Genomic DNA, 14,508 nt, shown 5'->3' with positions numbered 1-14,508 from the left:
GAATAATTCTCCATTGGAGGAAAACTCTTAGATTCATCATCCTAAAATGTACCCTTTATCATGTTCCCACTCAGTTCTAGAATCTACATCTCTCATAGAATGCCCCAGATGTCAGCCTAGGCCTCTGCCCTCAGGATCTAGCCAAAACGAATCCCAAACTGCACATTATGGGGGCCCAATAATGCCCAGGGCCTGTGAGCTGACACACAGGATGGGGAAGTCAAATCAGATTCATACCAATCAGAGGTCTTACCCAGTATTCTGTTGTACTAATTTGTTTCTAGGATACAGGCAATCAGTAGGTCAGAGAGCTCTGGGGCATCAAGAGTGGCTCCCCAGGTCCTTCCTTCCCTGGTTGGAGAAGTCTCCCTGGCTCAGAATAGGTAAGGTTTCCAAGTGAGTTTGATAGGGATCCTCCAACAGAAATATCTCCATTTTTACCTGCAGACAATGGTACAGCTCAAGTGCCAATCTCTAGGGGCCAGGCCTCATACCCAGATTCTACCTAGTTTTGGTGATCCTTAGCCAAGGGCATTTCAGAAATGAAATCTCTTTCCCAGCTCTGTTTGTCCTGAGTTTTGAACTTCCCTTTGGGAGGCTCTTGGATCTGTTACTGTTTCCCTTCTCTTGCTCGCCTCCAAAAAGTGGACAGCATCCCTTCAGGTTGTAGTCAGAGATGAGTGTCATCCTTTTTGTTCCTCTTATATCACAACGGAGGCAAGTCAGTTTTCAAAATGGACCATTCATTCACAAATTAAATAAACAGGGACACACAGGGGAAATATTCGAGACAAGAAGACAGGTTTGCAAAATGCAGGTTTCTGAAATTGCCTCTTGCAGCTCACTTTCAGGCTCCCAGGCTCTTTCACCTCTCTGGTCCTCACCGAGGCAGCAGAGTCCACCATTATCTAAGCTCCAAGGCTGTCCTCCTTCTCAGTGCCATCCTGCCTCCATATTCATGGGTCCGTTGAATGGCCCACAGGTCTAATAGTGTGGGTTCTTCTGCCTGGGCCCTTTGATGCCTCAGAGCCAAGGAAGCAGAGTCTTCCACCTTAATGTCATTTGTTTAGGGCTATGTGGCCACTTGGAAGTTGTATGTCTAAGGAGCAGTCCCCTTTCCCTATTTATGGCAAATCTGTTGAGAAGGAAGCAATGAATGACCCCAACATTCCAATGCCACACTCCCTGTATACAGGGACTCTCTAAGAGGTCCAACAGTTTTATGCTAAAATAAAATTAAAAAACAAAAATATTACCCAAATACCCAGAGCCACTGTGGAAGAGATTTTATCTGGAGATCCAAACATTATAATCTGTGAGTAATAAAATTATTATAAAAGAATTAAAAATGAATTTCTCTATTTTAAATCATACCATTGTCATAACTCATGATTCATTTTATAGCCTAGCCCCCCCGCCCCCCAGCTGTGATTGATCAGCCTATGATTCCACAGTTGTTCAATCTGACAGATAATTTTAGCGGGCAAATGCTCTTTTTGAATATAATTGTAAAAATATAATTTATCCTTCTCATTCCTTAGTTTTGCACAAAAAGTAAATTACAAAACTGGACTGGATCTCAGCTCTGTTTGGTTCCAAGTTTGGCTTAAAGTTTAGTTAAATCAAAAGTGCTACCCACAGAGACCAGTACTAGCAGTAATAATTAACAAATACCCTGGATATTTTGGAGAGGGTTAGTAAGTCTTAACAATCACTTACTCCCCAGTGTGAATTAATGTATTTTATCCTTTCTTTATGGTGGGTTTGAAGGAAGAAAGGACAATGACTGAAGGCCATTAACCTGACTGCTGTCTTCTTCTTCTTTTTTTTTTTTTTTTAAAGATTTTATGTATTTATTTGAGAGAGAGAGAGTGAGAGAGAGAGCCCAAGAGGGGGTAGGGTCAGAGGGAGAAGCAGACTCCCTGCTGAGCAGGGAGCCCGATGTGGGACTCGATCCCCGGACTCCAGGATCATGACCTGAGCCGAAGGCAGTCACTTAACCAACTGAGCCACCCAGGCGCCCATGACTGCTGTCTTCTTGATGCGGTCATCACAAGTTATCCTGATGCCTTTCATCTACAGTCACATCCCAAACGTAAAATTGCATGAGCCCCTCAAAATATTATTGATGTAGCTTTAAGACTTCTCTCTTTCCCTTAGTAGGTTCAGAAAGCAGCTTTATCCCTTTTGCATTCATGACAGAGGGTGAAGAAGATGTGAATTCTGATTTCTCTCCAGCATCTCAACCTGGGAATAAGATTTCTAGCAACACATTGCTTTTATTTAGATCCCAGGTCATCAAAATATTTCGCAGGTCTCGTAGATTTCAATTGAATATGATTTTTATGCTGAGAATTTCCTCTAACTATTTAAGGCTGGATCTGCTCTGGGAGACCCACAGTTTGGACTCCCACCGGGACATGCAGAGGAAAACACGAATAGTGAGAGTCCCAGACACTCCAGAGCACAGACCCCAAGATGCCCAGCCCATAAAAGTATCAGGAGCCTTAAATCCTATTGGCAAAATCTCATCACTGTCTATTCAGTTCCTGGTGGGAAAGAAGGGAGGACCTCAGTCATCTGGAAATGGGACGAGAATTCTGTCTTTAAAAATGCTGATGGGGTAAGGTATTTCTGCATAGACCCCAGATGATATCAGGGGTGCTGTGTTTGTTCAGAATTTGCAATCAGGATCCAGTCCCATTCATTTCCTGGCCAACCACAACCAGGACTCAATCCATAGAGTATAGACTCGGTGGGTGGGACTGGGCATGAGCAAGGAACAGAGCTAAGCTTCCGGTTGGCTGAGGTCTATGATGAATGCATGGGGTCTAAAGGCAGACTGGAGAAAAGAAGGTGATAATGGGAGGGATATTCACACTTTTCTGGGCCTGCACCAGGAAGCTTCTCTCCTCTGGTGCCTGAGGAGAAACCACCATAGCCTCAGGTAATACTTGAATTCTGCAATAACTTGAATATAAACAGAAAATTACTTGTACATCATTTTTTAACTTCTTGGCAAACACAACATTCTATTTTTAAACATCATTTTTACCAATTCTGTGAGTCTCTAAAAGTTTTTGTTTTAAAATTCAGGGATTCTCTCAAAAATATTCACTAATTTTGAACTTCTGAAAGTTTAGTTCCAAGAAAAAGTGAACATACTAGGAATCAAGAAAAAAGGAACAAAGAAGGACAACAAAATAGGTGAAGGGGATTAAGAGGTACAAACTTCCAGTTATAAATAAGTCCTGGGGATGAAAAGTACAGCATAGGGGATATAGTCAATAATATTGTGGTAACTTTACAAGGTGGCAGATGGAAACTATACATTTGGTGAGCATTTTGTAATGTATGTAATTGTCTAGTCACTATGTTGTGGACCTGAAACTCATATAGAATTGTATGTCAGCTACAATTAAAAATAAAAGTTAAAATTTTTAAGGGACATATTAAAAATTAAAATTAAAATTAAATATTAAAATAATTTTAAAGTAACATTAAAAGCAATATCACTAACATGGTTCCTGTTGTGAGGGTGTATTTTCACTCTCAATGACTCTTACGGGGCGGTGTTTAGAGGGAAAAAGAATTCTGGGCTCTAAGTCCATTGGTTGTGTCTTGCCTTCCTAACTAGATGTGTGATATCTGCATCTTAACTTCTTTATCTGTGAAATGATGGAGCTGGATTATAGAGTCACAGGAACCCCCTTCCTTTCTCACCTACTCAAAAGCCAGACAATTCATTTTATTTTGGATTTTGAAAAGGTATTATGTTTAATTTAGTTTAAACTTAAGAAAAAATACTTAGTTGTATTTAGTCCATCAATTTAATTTCAGTTGAACACAACTTCTTAGCTCGGGTATGTCCTTTGAGTTTTGCATAAGCCTTGACTTGGATAGTATCTGATTAGGCATGATGCTTCACCATGTGAATTGGGGTGGACCTATGGAGTCATTAGGTACTTAGGGTTCCTTTCAAGCAAGCCGGACAGTCCAGTCTGTTCTCTCATCCAAACGTTTGTACATCTGGATTGGCTCTTGGGTTAGGTATCAACTTCTAGAGTTCACCTCCTGTGACACTGAAGGCCAGGACAGCAAGACATCTGTCATTCATTCCCATTTACTGACAACCTGTGATGACACTGGAGTGGGACCAGGGCATATCTTTCCAGAGATGTACCATATTGGAAGATAAATCAGCAAATTAGCTTTGTGACATGTACCCCTCCCAGAGGAGAAAACATTGCCCTATTTTCTTCCATGATACCATTTACCAATGACAGAAAGCCGAGTAGGCTTTGTGAATGAGTGGGGTCCTCAGGATCCGTTAGAGGAGAGAGACCTTGGCTGGAAGTTAGATCAAATCCCTTGTCCTAATTGATGGATCAACTTGAAAAACTCCCTTCTCATGCCTATGCCCAAGGTGGTGTGTTTGTTTCCCCATCAAGTAAATGAGGAAGTTAAGAGAATTTCAACCTTTTCCTAGCTAGAACAACATTTTCCAGGGAGAGTTACACTTGAAGAGTTGTAAGGTATTACAAGAACAAAGGCTTCCATGGCTAAGTGGGAAACAGTGCATGAAACAAGGTTAACAGCTTTTTTGTTTTTTGTTTGTTTGTTTGTTTTTTAACTACTAGTCTCTACTATGAAGATATGCTTTTGATCCTCTAATAAGGGAATTAAAAGGAAGCTTTCCCCAAATTTATTTGAAAATGATTTTTTTTTGTTTTTTTGAGGAGCATCTTATGACATTAATGTTCACCAAACTGCTTTCAGCTTTATGAATGTCATCATAAAAGAGTAAACTAATTATTTTAGAAGAAGGGTAGGAATGTCCATTAAACCCAATACCCTTAGGGGCTCAATGAAGATCTATATTTTTGGGGGAAGCCATTCTGTATTTCACTGTTTTCCAACAGGAAACTTCTACTCCTCTCAGTGGAGAGAATATTGTCTGTGACCCACTGAAAAGAGAATTATCAAAGAAAGTGCTTCCAAATAATTTGATGCAAGTTTCCTTGACTTTTATTGGCCCCCTTGCTTCCATATAATGATTTTCCCCTCCATTTGCTGAACTACTGCCTAGTGTTAAAGTCAGTACATGCAAATCTGAACGTATGAAAAATTAAAAATGAGAGAAAAGCTATTCATACATGGAAGAATTCTTCATTTTTAAAAAATGATTCTTCCCAGAGTCTATTTTAAAGAGAAAGAAAGTTGCAAACACTGAAGGAAATTCAACAGTCTCACAATTTTCTCTAAGTTCTATAATATTTATTAGTTTTTTAGTAACTTTAACCTTTAAAAGTACTTTTTTGATGCCTCCATTTACCCTTCCATTAAGATTGAGACCTTGATTCACTTCCCTCACCCCACTGGACACCAGCGGGCTGATTTAGCATATCTAACCTTAGAAATGGCACACCTCCACTCTCACTCTGCCAGTGGCCCAAGTGCCCTGCTGGTCAGGGAGGATTTACCCACCAGCAAGGGACCACTGGTTAATGTTAGACAAACTCCCAGCTAGAACCTCATTGTTCATTTTTCTAGTCTTGCTTGGAGCTTGGAGACTTATTTATTTACTTGTGGAGATTATCATCCTTCATCAAAAATAAATCTTTGGATATCATTTTTTTTAAACATGCATGTTCAAATTGCTGAGACTTTTCCTCCCTTGTTTGGAAAAAGGGTTTCTACTTCAGATAGTTACAATGAATCAAGATGTACACCAAACTTGATTTTAAAGGTGTTTCCTGCCTTGTTAATCCAATCATTATGAAGACAAAGGAACACTTGGATTGTTGCTGTGTTGGCAAAAAGCATTAGCTTTCTTGAAGGGGTGATTTGCCAATTCAGGCATAATTAGGCCGCCTAAATGCTTATCTTTGTTAGTCAATGGACTGGGAAGTCTTTATCTTTATCATGAGTGATGTAGTTGAAAGAAAGTCTCAGCTCTAAATGGAGAAGTTCTTTCAGTGCAAGGTAGTTTCTTTTACTTTTCTATTTTTTTTTTTAAGATTTTATTCATTTATTTGACAGAGAGAGACACAGTGAGAGAGGGAACATAAGCAGGGGGAGAAGGAGAGGGAGAAGCAGGCTTCCCAAGGAGCAGGGAGCCCGATGCAGGGCTCGATTCCGGGACCCTGGGACCATAACCTGAGCCGAAGGCAGATGCTTAACAACTGAGCCACCCAGGTGCCCCTCTTTTTCTTTTCTTTTTAAGATTTTATGTATTCGAGAGAGAGAGTGAGCGGGAGGCAGAGGGAGAGAGAATCTGAAGCAGACTCCTTGCTGAATGCAGAGCCCAATGAGGGGCTCCATCTCACGACGAGCAGATCGTGACCTGAGCCAAAACTGAGTCTGACGCCTAACCGACCTATCCACCCAGGTGCCCCTGCAAGGTAGTTTCTACTGGGTTGCTGGACATTTTAATCTCTAGACCTAACCAACAGCCTAGTTTATGTTCTCCTAGAAGACTGTCACCTCTAAAATATTTCTTCAGTCCCTCATTAAGTAGAATTTCATATCCTTGATGATTCTTTTTTGGATGGTGGATGGGTAAGCAATGTCCTTTTGTAAATTTATAAATTCAGGGGAGGAGTAAACAATTAAAACAGAAAATCCTGACAGTGAATGTTCTTTTCCAGAGTATCTTATGCTAGTATGGGGTGGGGAGGAGACCAAGACATCCATGCATCCCACCCACACACTCTGTCTGTAGCTCAGGCTTGATGGGAGACACAGATGATGAAAAATGGGTGTGTTTGGCTGATTTCTCCTATGATGGTGAAGCATAATGACTTGTCCTTCAGGAGCAGGGGATTCCAATCCCGGCCCAGGCTCTGTTTCTCAAACCAACTCTGTGATCATGGGGATCAGTCAACCTTTCAATTTTCTCACAGCAAAGTAGGGGATTTATCTCTGCCTTGCTTGGATACACAAGAGTATTGGAGGGTATTCTACTGAGATAACGGGTTTGAAAATTACAGATTATGATGATTAATATGAGCAAGGGGCATGATTTTTTTCTTTGTTTCTTTTATATTCTGCTTGACTTATGTGGGAAGAACACAGATATTAGAATTGGACCCACCTGAATTTGAATTCTGGTTTTGCTAATTACCCAGCTTCCTCATCTATAAAGTGGTGATAGTGACCTTTTTCACGGGGTTACCTTGAAGACTTGACTAATTCTACTACTTGTAATTGTATGATCTGGCATTGTGACAAGCAATGTTTCACTAATTTCTTTTCCCTCCTTGTGTGTTTCAGTAGTAGGTGCAGCTTCGTCAACTCTTTCATAGGTCATTTATGGCACTCTAGTTGTTGGGTTGTTGCTTTACAAGAAAATGTTGAATTGAGACATCTCCACATTCTCTGCTGATCTGTTTCTTTGCTCACTAACATATAATTACTTCATCATATAATCTTTTTGAAGACATTTTAAGCAATAATTAATAATCCAAGTTTAAGTTAAAATTTACTGCAGGTTAAAACCATAATGAGATACCAACAGAACATAAAACAAACAAAAAACAGAAGATAAAAAAACAAGAAACACCCCCATCCACACACATACACACAATGAAAACCAACCAACCAACCAAACAAACAAAAACCAAAAACAAATCTGGCAATACCAAGTTCTGGCAAGGATGTAGGGCAACTGGAATTCTTTTTTTTTTTTTTTAAGATTTTATTTATTTTTTTGTCAGAGAGAGAGAGAGCACAAGCAGGGCGAGTGACAGGCAGAGCAGGTAGAGGGAGAAGCAGGCTCTCTGCCAAGCAAGGAGCCTGATGTGGGACTCGATCCCAGGATCCTGGGATCATGACCTGAGCTGAAGGCAGACTCTTAACCGACGGAGCCACCCAGGTGTCCCGACAACTGGAATTCTTATACACTGCTGGTGGGAATGGAAATTTGCACAATCATTTTGGCAATACCTAGGAAAGCTGCCCCTATACCTACCTTATGGCCCATAAATAGATGCATATTTGCACCAAAAATGTACAAGGATGTTCTTGGCAGCTTTATTTATAATACCCAGAAATTGGTAATAGAATCAACTATGATGTATTCCTCCAGGGCAGTAGTATACAGAAATAAGGGGGCAGTGGGAAACTTCCCTGGTGCTGGTGATGTTTTACATCTTGATCTTAGAAGTAGTTATATGGGCGTATTTATTTTATAAATACCTGAGAATGTGAGATCATGACCTTAGCTGAAAAAACAAGCGTTGAATGCTTAACAAACTGAGCCACGCAGGCACCCCAATATCAAAGTCAATTTAAAGAATTCAATGCCAGATGGCTGAAAAATTTATATAGTTCATAATTAAAAGACCCATCACAATTTCAGAAATCTTAATATAGGAAAAATAAAAATGCAGTGTACAATTCAGTACTCATGTATTCAAGCATTTAATATTGTTTTTATTAAGGAATAATTTATAAACAAAAATGCATAGATATTAAGCATACAATTCAATAAATTTTGATACATGTATACATTAAAATAATTATAACCCTATACAATAGAACATTTTCATCACCACTTCAAGTTTCTTATGCTTCTTTCCAGTCAATAGCCTATGTCTTATTCCCAGAGGAAGCCAACTATTCTTAATTACAGCCCATTAGGTTAGTTGTGCTTGTCTTTGAACATGTTATAAATAGAATAATGTAGTATGTATACTCTTGTGTCTGGCTTCTTCATTTAATATCATGTTTTGATATTTGTCCAAATCGTTGAATGTACCAGTAGTTAATTTTTTATTTTATTAATATACCACTGTTTCTTTTTCTATTTCCCTGTTTTTAGATATTTGGGTTTTTTTTTTCCAGTTTGGAGTTATTTATGAATAAAATTGTAGTGAACATTTTTGCACAAATTTTTCTTGAAATATGTGTACTGTCTAAGAATCTTTTCTTATTCCCAGGTCATAAAGGGGAAAAGCTCTGTTAAAAGGCTCTTTTAAAAGCTCTGTTTTTTCTTTTATGTTTGTGTGTTTGATCTACATCAAATTAATTTTTATGTATAGTATGAGTTGGGGATCAAGTTTCTTCTTTTTCCCCCGTGGTTTATCAGTTCCAGCTCAATTTGTTGAAAAACAAAACAAAACAAAACAAAACTTTTCTTTCTCTATTTGATTACTTTGCCATCATCTGCTGAAAATCAACCATTTATGTAATGAACATTTATTTTAGGACTTTTTATTCAGTTCCACTGTTCTCTTTATTTACTCTTATGTTCATAAATTACTGTTTTAATTACTGTAACTGTGAAATAGGTAAGTACTGAAATCATGTAGTGAGTATTTATTTATTTGTTGTTATGTTTAGATAATACCAGTGCTTTTTATGGACCTCTGTACTATGGAGATAAACTTCATCTAGTGTCCTAGATGGTAACTTGATATTATATTAGGTGAGGAAAAAAATCACTCAGATTTCAGAAACCTTTCAGGTAATGTACCCTAAATTACAGAATTATTTATGTTACATAATAAAAATTTTACCACTATCTTATCAATAGTAATATATGAGTTTCTTGTGGCTCTGTTGCTGTTTCTGCCCTTACCATGAATGTAGTTCTGAGTGGTAAATCTGACTGTATTAAATAGTGGTTTTGAGGATATAGTAATTGATGAACATGCTTTTATTTACATTTTGGTCTCCAGTATCCGTTTTAGCACACTTGACTGCCCCAAATATCTCCCTTTCTCTCTTTTCTTCTTTGCTATTTTTTATTTTATTTCATTTTTAAAGATTTTATTTATTTATTTGATAGAGAGAGCACAAGCAAGGGGAGTGGCAGGCAGAAGCAGAGGGAGAAGCAGGCTCTCTGCAGAGCAGGGAGCCCGATGTGGAACTCAATCCCAGGACCCTGGGATCATGACCTGAGCTGAAGGCAGTCGCTTAACCAATTGAGCCACCCATGTGCCCCTTTGCTATTTTTTAATGCTTCACATTCTTCTGGGGTTTTTTTTGTGTGTGTTTGTTTGTTTTTGGAAAGGAAGGGTATGCTACAATCTCAGCCTAGAGCAAATAAAGATTTGCTGTAAAGTAACGAGGTGGTCTCATTTCCTTTCCGTGAATGATTGGTTGAGATGTGGGAATGTGGCACAATGACGGACATTGAGAGGTGATCAGGGGTAACTTTGGAGTTCTTGTGAAAGTTTTTCTGGCTGATAAAAAGAGACTAGGAATTAGGGGCAAGATAACAGTTTCTCTCCTGACGCTGTTACTGCTGAATGTTGTTCTGCTGGTCTGTGGTACTTGAAACTGTTGCAGCCATCGGATGACCACGAGGAAAGCTACAGGCTGACTTGCTAAATTAAGCAGAGTGAAGAGAAGAAATAAGTCTGAGTCCTCAAAGAAATGAGGGAGCTAAAAACAATGTCCTAATATATCCCCGGTCTTCCAGTTACGAGATTAAAAAAATTTTGTTCATTGTTCAAACCATTTTAGTTAGGTTTTCTCTTATTTGCTTCCTAAAGCATGCTACCTGTTAAAAGCATATTGCATTTTAGCAGCTTTTTGCTGTGCTAAGAACTCATAATAAGAAATTTAAATAAACAAGGTATTATATTGAGAACCGTAAGATTAAGGCACAATTTATTGATGAGTTTTAGTCATCACAATGTATGATTCTAAAGGGGGAGCATGCACTTTTATAAAGTATGAAAAAATTGGATGAACTTGATACTGCTGTGTCTTAGGATACAGTTACTCATGACTCAGGTAACTGCAGATGAATAGAATAGAATGTTGGGAGCAGGAGAAGCAAAACCAACTGTAGATTTTGGGAGAAAAGTCCATAATCATACATTTCCCCTGCTTGAAGAACCACTGGACTTTAGAGACTTGAGTAAGACCTAAGCTTACAAGAGCAGTCGAGGAACTCAGATAAGAAGGCTGAAAGCAAGGCAGGACCAGACAGTAGAGCTCTTGCATGGGGCGGTGGGGGTGGGGGGCCAGCTTAGGGCTGCAGACAGGTTGGGATGCGAGGCTGCCATTGCAAAGAACATCTCCTATCAGTCGTCTATATCAAAGAGTGTGGTGGGACAGTGGCTGTGGTGTTGGTTAACTTCTTTGGTGCAGTGATTAAGGCCAGACTAGTTTTCCTGCCTTGGGTGAAAAATCCCAAAATCATTAGAAGCAGGCCATCCTCAAAATCCAAAGCTCCTTTATTTTGAAATGAAGTCATTATTTTAATTCAAAAGTACATAAAGAATTTCTGAAGAGTCTCAAAGGCAAAGAATTCCAATTCTGGTTGGTTGGATATCATAGGTAGTCTTTTGGGTTTCAATGTCATCAGAGATGATGCTCCATAATTTGAACTTCTGATGCTGAAAATTGAACTGAAAATGAGATTCTTATGTTATTCAATCACTGCCACGTTATTGGCATGATCATTATTAGCAGGTTATCTCATCCATGTTGGAGAAGGAGGAGAGACTCAGTCCTTGCCCTCAAGGTATACAACCATAATCCCAGAAAATAACTTTTTCAAATTTTTTTTCAAAGTAAACTTTTAATCACTCGTATAAATGGAAAACTAGTTAACACTTGCCAAAAAGGAATACAACCGTAAAATAAATACCATGAAAATAAAACGTTCAGATCTGCTAGGAAGTGTTGCCTGTGAAAGCTCAAGCTTGAGTCTCACTGCTAAAACTAACAATTAACAAAATCGCACTACCGGAGACTGAGCGTCAGTCCTCCAGCCTGGGCACGGTAGGAAATGGTGTCTTCCACTGGCTTGAGTTATGGTCTTTCCATTCCAAACAAAGTGTCCTTTTTGCTGAATTTCTGCATTTTTAAAATTCCTCCAGTGGGAGAGGGTCAATATGCCTATCATACAGGGGATGGCTGCACAGAGTTCATAGACTGAATTGCTTGGGTTCCTTCTAGCCATTGTACATAGGCAGGGTTAGGAATTTATTGGGAGACCTATCTTTCTTGCTAACATGTTAACATGACACTTCTCTTCATTAGTCCGTTTGTATGTTTGTAGGGGTGTCTGGAAAAATAACATGAAAAACTATTTTCTCACAACTTATGTTTACCTTACCATGGGATGAACTGAGGTTTTTTTTTTTTTTTTTTAAAGTAATGCATTGTTAGCTCATTTAAAAACTATAAGCTAAGGAAAAAGACCCACACCAAATATTTCCCATTTTCCATTTAACACTAGAGATTTTTGTGTTGTTAGGTTTATTTTGTGTGTGTATGTGTGTGTGTGTGTGTGTGTGTGTGTGTGTGTGTGTATAGGGAATGTAGCCCTCGGAATAAAGCTTTTCCTACCATCTTTGAGCGTATGTTTTAACTTGGAAAAAAATGCTATTGGTTTTACAAAAAATTCAGGCCTGCATCTAACTAATCATGGAAAATTATACAAAACTGAGTTCTGCCCTAAAATATACATGGATCATTCTGAAGTAGATGCTCAGAGCCTGTTCATGTCATGTTGCTGAGTCATTAGTGGAATAACAAGTTAACTTATGCTACAGATTTGTAATGTTTAATGATAAGTAACTTTTTTGCCCTTATTGTAAATTTGAGGCACTTCTGATCTGATTCTATTAGTATGAGAGGAAATGAGAATTGTTGTTCAATATTATATGACAGAGGTGAAAATATTGAAGCATGGGTACTATGGCCTTTTCCCTTCTTCATTTTTAGGGAAATAAGTTTGTCTGCATGACTGCACTCATCAGCATAGTGAGAGGAGGTGCAAATGGAGAAGTCAGAAGGTTGGACTGATGATCACAGGGACTAGGTTGCGGAAAGATGGCCGAGAGGAGTCAGGGGAAGATGAAGTTCTTCAGGAGGGTTGATGGGAGAGTAGAGAGATTCTGGGTAGCAGAGCCCACAGTGAATAGGACACTGATAACTAGGAAAATGTAATATTTCACATGTTTTTTTTTGTGTGTGTCAATTTATATCCACTTTCTGAAATCTTCAGAATGGATCTGATCAAAATTGCCCTTTGCCCCTGAGAACAGCAGGGGATGGTTCGGTTTTACGTATGTATGGTTATTTATTCCACTTTATGCAAAATATTTCTGCCACTTGTCTTTCAAGCTTCTAGATTGGTTATTGAAAGGTTTCTCGAAATTATTCCTTGGTCTTGTTCGGCTATTAGGCAGAAAGTCCTGTGGCTTAGTGACAGTCTAACACTGGGGATGCAGCCCAGATCTGGCCAACTGGACACAAGAGAACTCTGTAGGCGGCGTCTGGGAAAGATGTTTCCGTGATGTAGGGAGAGGGTCACGAGGAGACGGTCCCTTTCTGTCCTCACCACCCTTTTCTCCAGTTTTTTGGTGGCTTTTTGATGGCTCATGACTATGAAGTGACCTCCTAGGGGTGAAATGTCAGCCTAGGGATAGCAGAATGGAAGGATGGGAAGATTTGGGTCCTTATGACACTGGTGAGCCATTGAACTAGTTCTTTGTTGCCTTCCTTTGGGGTATTTGTTCAAATCTTGTAAGCCACTATATCTAACTGGTACACTTCTCTATAATCCTAGCTTTTGTTAATCAATAATAAATATCCTTATGGGTAAGCCTCTGACATTTAACTCTTTCCTTACATGCAGCCAAAGGCATTACTAACTGGCACACAACACACTTTTGAAAACTTTTGTCAGTTGTAAGCACTTCTTCATAAGGTGCAACCAAACAAAACAGAAACAAATTGGAAGTTAGAGTGTATAAAAACTTGCAGTTGTTATCCGTAACATCTGATTTCAAATGTCTGTATTTATCAGAACCATTTGGCCTCCTTGACTGACTTTATCATAAGTAAATGTCATAATTGAACTTAACTTGTAAGTGTCTGTTAAGAAAACTGTGCAATTTATCTGTTTTACATAGTGGTATTCCAATCAAGATTTTATCTGAAAAAAGCTAAAATAATTGAAAAACTATAGCCAAAGCCAAAGGGAAGTAGGATAGTTGAGTGTTGGCCTTCGTGCATCTGTGCCTGTGTTAATCACTGCATTCATCTGATCACTTAAATTTAGTAAGCCCCTTCGACCCACTGTTCTGGGGGCTAGAGATACGAGGCTGAACTTGACACAGATTCTGACATGTACATGATTTGGTCAGTGGTGTCACGATTTGAGTACATACTCAGGATGAAAACTAGGCATTCATCCTTGAATCACATCTTTCTCATACGCTCCATATGCAATGCATCAGCAGATCACTTTCCCTCCACCTTGGCAACACTTCCTGGCCCCAACACCTTCCCACACTTCCCACGCCTGCCCCTCTTGCTCTAGCTCATGCCATCCGCATCTTCCACCTGTCCTGCTCTCCAGGTTGCAGGTTCTTCTCTACACCATAGCAAGAGTGAGGTTTTGTTTTTTTTTAACATAAGGGAGATCATGATGTTCCTTTCTTTTCAGCTCTCCCACGGCTTTGCATCACTATTAAAATCAATCCAAAGTCCTATTCCTCGCACAGAAGGTTTTATGTTAGAGCAAGAGTTCCTTCT

The 14,508-nt window shown here is 39.1% G+C and overlaps 1 pseudogene; it reads left to right on the top strand.

The window, feature by feature from the left end:
* LOC141373671 (protein NipSnap homolog 3A pseudogene) overlaps nt 1-14,508 on the top strand; it is a 172,256-nt pseudogene that overhangs the window by 143,759 nt on the left and 13,989 nt on the right.

Source organism: Callorhinus ursinus, unplaced genomic scaffold (assembly GCF_003265705.2).
Source record: "Callorhinus ursinus isolate GAN/ISIS: 27379988/994484 unplaced genomic scaffold, GSC_fseal_2.0 scaffold11, whole genome shotgun sequence".
In the NCBI taxonomy this organism is placed as follows: Eukaryota; Metazoa; Chordata; class Mammalia; order Carnivora; family Otariidae; genus Callorhinus; species Callorhinus ursinus.
This window is presented reverse-complemented; position numbering and strand designations above follow the sequence as displayed.